General features: G+C 37.7%; 1 long non-coding RNA gene across 1 annotated transcript; it reads left to right on the forward strand.

Annotated features, from left to right (window-relative positions):
- Window positions 1–768: 768 nt before the first annotated feature.
- On the forward strand, window positions 769–7,533 carry LOC131280407 (uncharacterized). The gene is made up of 2 exons (XR_009187959.2): window positions 769–5,862; window positions 6,304–7,533. It is a non-coding gene; the product is annotated as an uncharacterized lncRNA (long non-coding RNA).
- The last annotated feature ends 776 nt before the right edge of the window (window positions 7,534–8,309 follow it).

The following is an 8,309-nucleotide window of genomic DNA, read 5'->3' on the forward strand; positions in this document are numbered from 1 at the left end:
AGGATGTGTTTGAGCCTAGTTATAATGATTTAAAATTCACGGTCCGAAACTGCAATTCCTTTTGCACCAATCTAATACTATATAGGACTGGGTACTATTAACAATACACAAAAATAAAAACGATCTTTTATTTGAGAAACTTCTAGTCCAATATTAGTATTACAGGTTTAGGACAAACCTAGAAAAAGGTTCTGTTAACAAAATATGAGAATAAGAGGAAGTAAAATTGTTTTCCAACTAGGCAGTTCTAGAAATGTAAAGATTATTGAGGAAAGGGTAACATAGAATCAAAGAGAACTAAGTCCTTTTATTAATGAGGTACAAAAAGCATGATCAGTATCAGATAAAACTTCCATCTTTAGGACATCTCAAAAATAAAGTGTTGAAAGAGGCAGCTTAATTATTATTATTATTATTTGTATGAAGTGAAGTCACCAGTTGTCCTGATTATTCTTCTTGAATTTCCTGATTGTGTGGGAATCTGCCCCTCTCCTGATTGAGTATGGATGGCCAGGAATGTGACTTCTTCTCATAGAGTATGGAAAGTGCATGTTTTGCAGGTTAAGGGCTACAGAGCAAAGCTTTGTAAAAATTTGTTTGGGGGCTCAGAATTTAACAGTCATTTTGGCTTCATGTAGATGATGTGGGCTATGGGTGGAAGGCTCTTAGTCTCTTCAGAAATAACTAAGCTGTTTGACTTGTGTCTCTTCAGAAATAACTAAGTTGTTTGACTTGTGGGTGTGGAACGGTAAGAGGCTGCAGTCCTGCCCTTAGGGATGGTGACTGCAGGCTCCAGTCCCAGGAAATGTTTAACAAAGCAAGGGCTATAAACTTTAAGTATTTAGGGGAAATGCAAAAACCAAGGCTTATCTAAAATGTCTGGAGTCCTTGCTAAAAGCTTACCTAAGATGTGAAAGAGATATATGCTAATTGAAGCCTATTGAGAACTGAAACAAAGGGACCATTTGGCCTTTCCTCTCTGTATAAAAGACGTTTGAAAATCTTGTTCGGGACTCGGGATTCAAACAGAAAGCTCCCGAGTCCGGCCGGCCGTCAATAAACCATTTTTCCTTCTCAAAATCATTCCTGAGTCCTGGCCTCTCTATTCTCAAATAATTGAACTTCTCTTAAATTCCACAACATTAATGGCGACCCAGATGGGACAATAAATGAAGGCCAGAGACGGTAGCATTTTGCTGCCCCTTCCAAATCCCCGAGGAAGCCGGGAGGACTCGGGTGAACCCCAAATCTGGGCGCCCCTGGATTAAATTTAATCCAGAAAAGATGTGGGCTCCACCAGAATCTTCCCGACAAAAATCGAGGGCAATGGAAGGTCTGAAGAGAAAGATTCTGGGAACGAAAAAGAACTCCGAACATGGAAGAAGGTAAGACTCCCCGGGTGAGCACAGTCTGGAAGGCCCTAGCTTTAATTGCTAGGAAGGGGAGGCTGATCACCTCCCGAGAGAACCCTAGTAGCCCCAGAAGGCTGGGGGGAAGCCGTTCTCTCTAGGCTTGGGAAAAGGAGGAAAACCGGGGAAAAGCCCTGGTGTTTTGGGTTTGTCTAACTGCATGTTAGAATCTGGTACTGGTCTTATATCCACTAAAGGAGTGGAGTCTCAATTTTAATAGGAAGGGTATTTATAGGTTCGAGTCCTAATATCCTGGAAATTGGTCTAGATTAAGGAAAACAAAACTTGGTTACAGGAAAATGGATCGGCTTTTCTGGTGGAGCTTGGTCTGGGTGTAAAGTTTAAACAGTGGAAAAGTCTAGCTGAAATCTTTTGTTATGGTGCTAATTTGTGAATGAATTTGCTTTATACCAAATGTTAAGTGTTCTGAGGTTTGTGATGGCTGTGGGGGCAGCCGTGGTGAAAATAAATATATAAACTTGTGAGTCAGATTAGTGACCTTTGTGCTTCTGTCTGTGTCAGCTCAATGTTAGTGTTGGAGTTGTGTCCTTACATGAAGTAGAATTACAGCTGAGCTGGAGCCCTCCCTTGCCATTGGCAAGGGGGTGAAATGATTCTGGGGCAAAAGCTGAGGAGTCTAGATGTTTGTGCATGTTCTGGTGTCTTGTCTCTGGTCTGGCCCTTTGCCGGGGCTTGGAGGCCATCTGTGTCCGCGCCAAGCACCCAAGTCTGTTGGGAATGTCCCAGTCAGGGCGGCTGGGTTCCTGGGAGAGTTGCCAAATTTGAGTAGGTTCTGTCTGCCCATTTTGGCTGAAAGCTGGAAAGGGGGGAGCGGCTTGCCCCTTTCCAGTGAGTCCACCCTTCTATTCATAAGCCGCATTCCTGTTTGTTGTGCACCCGACTGCCTGGAAGGGGGGGAAGTGAAGGAGGTGAAAAGCAGAATCAGAATAAATGCAGTAAAGTTCCCTCCTTAGGGTGTCAAAGCCAAAATACGTTTGCATTCTGCTCAGGTTCTTAGAAGGTATTGTAGTAACCTTAAGTAAGAGAATGTGTTCTGTGAAGGTAAACTTTGTATTAAGGGTATAAATAATTATAAAAGTTTTACAAAGCATTGTTTAAGGTATTTAAGTGGCTAATTGCAGAAAGTCATTATTTAACAAAACTGAATTGATAATAATAATAAAAGGCAATTTTATAACAAACTTATTCGGCAGCCAATCTCCCCTGCCAACTTGCTTCCAAAAAAACTGTTTCTGGTATTACATGCTACTAAGTATTTAAAGTGAAGAAAAGTTCATTATTTTAACAAACTTGTTTAGTATTAATGGCAATTATATGTTGTAAGAAGTTTGCCTGGTAACTTAGTATGTGGGATATATGGAGTGTGTTTTTATTGTTAAGGTAACAGAAGGTGATTTTGTCCTAAGATAAAATGATTGATTATTGGAAAGAGTAGAGTGTGGGACAGAACCTGAATGAATACTGAAAGTGTAGAAGGTTTGTGGAAGGGAAATTTTTATGATTAAATTGAGTAAGATCAATATACAAAGAAAATATTTTATCAATAGCTTCTTGTGCTTTAACCTCATCATATCCTCAATGTTTGAAGAAGAGTCTTACCTCTTTTAAAAGAACATTTTATGTTCTAGAAATCAAATCCTGAAAAGTAGCCTTTTATTTCAAACTAACTGCAAGAGATTTATTCTTTCACTTTAAAGGAAAAATTAAAGTAATGGTTAAGTTCATTTAATATGTTATAAGTTGAATGAAAGGTATTTAAAGGTGTTATAAAATTAATAGGTTTTAAAAAAATTAATAAAAACTGTAATTAAGAGTTAAAATCATTTATAAATGCATTTATATTGTAAAACAGTGGAAAGACAATAACTGAGATTATAGCTGGGTGAATTTAGCCTGAAACTATTATTTAAGTGTAAATTCTACACTAACCTTTCCTTTGTTTATGGTTGCTTCAGGCCTAACCTCGCCCTTTGCCTTTGCCTGTGGTTATTTCATAATTGAGAAGAGCTGGGACATCACTGTCTCCTCTTCTGGTATTAGTAACCCTTTCTCTCATGAATTCAAGTGTAAACTAAATAAATTGCTGCCTGATAGAATAAGGTTAAATGACCACTGGAGTTTTATTATCTCCAAAACCAAAAGGGGGGTGGAGGGGGAGAAGTCTCCTGCCTTGACGGTCAGTGTTCCTAAGAGTGGCAATTCATGAGAGAAAGCAGTCTGTCTCCCTGAGGCTTCAAATAGCCTCAGTAAATATATATAAAATTAATCTTGTTACTTATCCAAAATTCTGCTAATTTCAAAGTAAAATATAAAGTTCTAAAACAAAATGGTGCTAAGGCATTGAGAACATTTTGGTTATTACAATCCATTAAGTAAGAAAGAAAATTCTTGTGGTAAACTGCATGGTCATAGTGCAAATTAAGAAGAGTTTCAAAAGTCTTTGAAAAGTTTAAAGTAACTAAAGTCATGTTGTTGTGTCAAACTATTCATGTCTGCCTATTTGCTCAAATTGTTAAAAATTAAATATGCAGTTATATTTATAAATATTCTTAAAGCCCAAATTGAACTAAGCAGGATGAAAAAGTCATAGAAATCTGATTATGGAAACAATTGGGAAAGGGCCTCCTCTTTGCAAGAGCTTTTAAGGCAAGACTAGGTGTGGCAGATTAAACCTATCTACTAGGCTAGGGAATTAAGAATCAGTTTGCCTGGTAATTTCCCAGTTTAAACCTTTGTCAGCCATAAATTGGAAAAAAAAACAAAACAAAGATTAGGTTAATTTTCACAGAAGAAAAATGTTGATGTAACCCGGCGGCCTGCTGCCTCAGTCTCCCACTCCCGGGTTGGACAGCAGTGGAGGAGACCAGTTTAGGCCAGTCCTATGGGCAGTGGAAGGATGCCCAAGAAGGAGCTAACTAAGTCGGTGCCATTTCAGCACTAAATTCTATTCCTTATTTGACAAAGGGGGGAGCAGGTAAAAACTAAAATGGTTGGAATGTGATAGAAGAAGGAGTTAAATCAAACTTCTGCGTGGAAAGTTAAATGTCAGATAAGCTGTAACTTCTGAAGTATCCAATCTATGGAAAAACAGGAAGAGCTTGCATGCTAGGCTTAGGGGTATAAATTGTGTCATTTTTCTTTGTTCGGGGCACCAGCCATATCTGGCTCTGCGCCCCTTCTTGCAAGATTGAGAATAAAGTATTTTCTTCTCCACAATCTGGTGAGCCTTATTTTCTTCCAGAAGATTTCTTTCCAACAAAATAAGGTAATTAGTGGCTCTATTAACAAATTTCAGTAAGTAAAGGAAGGTCCATAAAAACTATGGAGAGATCTTTCCTGGGTTATGATTTTAAAAAATTAAGTAATTGTGTAATGTGTTTTGAAACCTGGTAGTCAGTTATGCTTTTAAATTAATAATTTTCATAACTTAAAGAAAAGAAGTTTTTAGCTTCCTGTAAGGGAAAAAGAGAACATTCCTTGCATAAACTATTATGGTTTCAATTTTATTTAACTTGAGTGTAATCTCCCATAGTTAATTTATAAACTAAATTAACATTATGTACGAAATCTTTAGTGAGTGAAATTAGGCTGAAGGAAAAAGATTGTAGATATGCTCTCTTAAATAAAGAGTAAATTTCTTTCATTGGTAATTGTAATTTAGTAAGTTTATTTAAACATGAGGTGGCTAGTCAATGTGGTTATAGTCAATTATAAAGAGTTTGTAAAACATCTTCCAAACTGAAAATGTTTAAATAGTTCTAGTTGTAGAAGTTATTATTAACTAAAGAAACTTAGATTGGTATTGGTAGCAGAAATAACTTCATAATAATAAACCTGTCTGAAGGCCACTGCAAAATACACATTTAAGTAAATGGTAATAAAAAGTTGTCTTGATTCTATTGGAAAAATTGTTTTCATTCTAACAATGAAAAATAATATTTTTCCTCTATTACTAAAGTAAAGCACCTACTGTTATCTTCATAGTAAAATTGTGTAAGTAAATAGTCATTTGATATATGTATTGCGTTAAGTTGTTTAAAATATATATAAAACAAGGAATAAACTTTAACATTGTCAAACTCTTGTGCATTCGAACCAGGCCTTGTATACATTACAGGTGGCCTCTCCATGTGAGTTATTGGCTAGGCTGGTCACTGACCCCTCAATTAAAAATATGTGCTATATCAGTCTCTGGTTCTGCTCCTGAAGTCGATGGAAACTATATTGCAGTTTCAAGCTCCTGCAGCCAATAATGACTCGGTACAAGTGTACAATGGATATCGCCTCCAGACTGGCACTGTTCCATGGTGCCAGAGAGCACTATGCACCAGGCTAGTAGAATACTGGAAAATCTCTGGAATACTGGAAGGATGCTGCAACTTGCTCACTGCGTTGAAGAACATGCTAAGTGGAGCCATGATACCAGGAGACTGTAAGTAAAACTTAAACACAATTGGCATTATGGCCTGCTTTCATGGAGAGATAACATGTAAAGTATTACAAACCTGAAACTCAAAACTAATAATGGCAACTCTGAATCCTTATGCATTAAGTAATACATTAGTTAATATTAAGTGCTGTACTTTTATCCTGTACTAAATATATGCCTAATAATTGTAATGTTATCTTTTCTATTTTGGATCAAGTGCAGAAGTATATTAGACATGTTAAATTCCTGGTAAAATCATTTTCTAAACAGTTAATAACATGTCTATAGAATAAGGTGGCAGTCTCAGCCAGTCTCAAGTTAGCAAAAGTGGGGCTTGCTTGCTGATGGTGAGTCACCTATTGAACAAGTCAAAATTGCTAGAAATTGTACAATGAAAACCAAGGTGTAAAAATCTTTATTCTGTAGTTCTGATCACTCCCACAGGTGAAAACTAAGAGTACTTCCAAATTAGTGTTCTAATCCTGCGTGAAGCCAGTTGCCCAAGGAGTGCCAGTTCACCAGGAGCATCTGACAGAGCGAATGAGTGTCAATCATTGAACAGCTTGGAATGTGTCTTCAGACAAAGCTAAGTGTCTGTTGCAATTTCTCTCTAAAGATGGATAACTTAAAAAAGAATATATGCTGTTCCCACCAGCTTTTAAGGAGTGCCATCTTTATAGGCACCTAACCTTGTCTACCTCTGTAATCCGATGTGTCCTCTTTTAAAAACAGGTATTCCAAAATTTTAATTAAGTTTGTTTCTTTCAGAGTGAACATCTTATTAACCATATGAAAACTTCATCCAACTTCGTACAGAATGCCAGATCCATCTTCCTCCAGTTAGAATAAATTAAAGAGTTTTACACCTTATTAGGCAATGACTACAGCCCATGGCCAGCAGGAAGCAGTTACAGAAAAGAGATCGTCTCCCTTCAGCACCCCTTTTAAATTAAAGGTGTAAACTCTTTAAGAGTAAAAGAAAAGTAATAGATGGATCTGGAACCTGACTGGAAATCCACGTGAGTGCCAGTGGCAGCAGAATAACTGCGGGAGGCCCCTGCCCAAGATTCTGCTGTCCAGAATGAAAAGTTCTAAACTTCTAAAAACGGTCCTTGATGCTGTACTAAAGACTGATAAATAATCAGTCAAGACAACAAACAGTCATCCACCTCATAGCTACAACAATAATTATGCCAAAGCTTAGCAAGTAAACTTTGACAAAGGGGGGAATGATGTGGGCTATGGGTGGAAGGCTCTTTGTCTCTTCAGAAATAACTAAGCTGTTTGACTTGTGTCTCTTCAGAAATAACTAAGTTGTTTGACTTGTGGGTGTGGAACGGTAAGAGGCTGCAGTCCTGCCCTTAGGGACGGTGACAGCAGGCTCCAGTCCCAGGAAATGTTTAACAAAGCAAGGGCTATAAACTTTAAGTATTTAGGGGAAATGCAAAAACCAAGGCTTATCTAAAATGTCTGGAGTCCTTGCTAAAAGCTTACCTAAGATGTGAAAGAGATATATGCTAATTGAAGCCTATTGAGAACTGAAACAAAGGGACCATTTGGCCTTTCCTCTCTGTATAAAAGACGTTTGAAAATCTTGTTCGGGACTCGGGATTCAAACAGAAAGCTCCCGAGTCCGGCCGGCCGTCAATAAACCATTTTTCCTTCTCAAAATCATTCCTGAGTCCTGGCCTCTCTATTCTCAAATAATTGAACTTCTCTTAAATTCCACAACATAGACACACAAAAATGATCTCAAAATAGGAAGATAAAAATATAGTTTGAATTTTAAACAGATTGAAAATATAAAAGAAGCTAGAAAGAGGGCAGCTGAAGCAGATTCTCTAATTTGTATGAAAATCTAAGGTGTCTTATCAGTTAGAATTTAAATTACTTCTGCAAAGCCATGACCCATTCGTATAAAATTATGGTCAGAAGGAACTTAAAGGCAGATTGATATGAAATGTTTTAGGAACTGCATGAAGTTCTGTAAGAACTTCAAAACTTATCTTTCTGATGTGTGGATGATTCAGTGTGGTATCTGAAATGGTGATAAAACAGAAAGACATACAACTATTTTCCTGATTTTCTGTGGCTGATGGCTTAAACTTTCTATGCTGTGAGGTCTGAATAAGAAAATTTGCTTGTGTTTAGTTCATGTTTAACTCGTGTAGCATATCTAGGCAGAACTATATCTGGGTAGGAAGCCTTCTATAATCGGGGCTCAGTACCTGTCTTGTCTACTCTACTGTTTATCTGAGCTTTTACTACCATTGATGTGGGCTATGGGTGGAAGGCTCTTTGTCTCTTCAGAGATAACTAAGTTGTTTGACTTGTGGGTGTGGAACGGTGGGGGGCTGCAGTCCTGCCCTTGGGGACTAGCAGCAGCTCCAGTCCCAGGAAATGTTTAACAATGCGGGGGCTATAAACTTTAAGTATTTAGGGGAAATGCA

Source organism: Dasypus novemcinctus, chromosome 11 (assembly GCF_030445035.2).
Source record: "Dasypus novemcinctus isolate mDasNov1 chromosome 11, mDasNov1.1.hap2, whole genome shotgun sequence".
Lineage (NCBI taxonomy): Eukaryota > Metazoa > Chordata > Mammalia > Cingulata > Dasypodidae > Dasypus > Dasypus novemcinctus.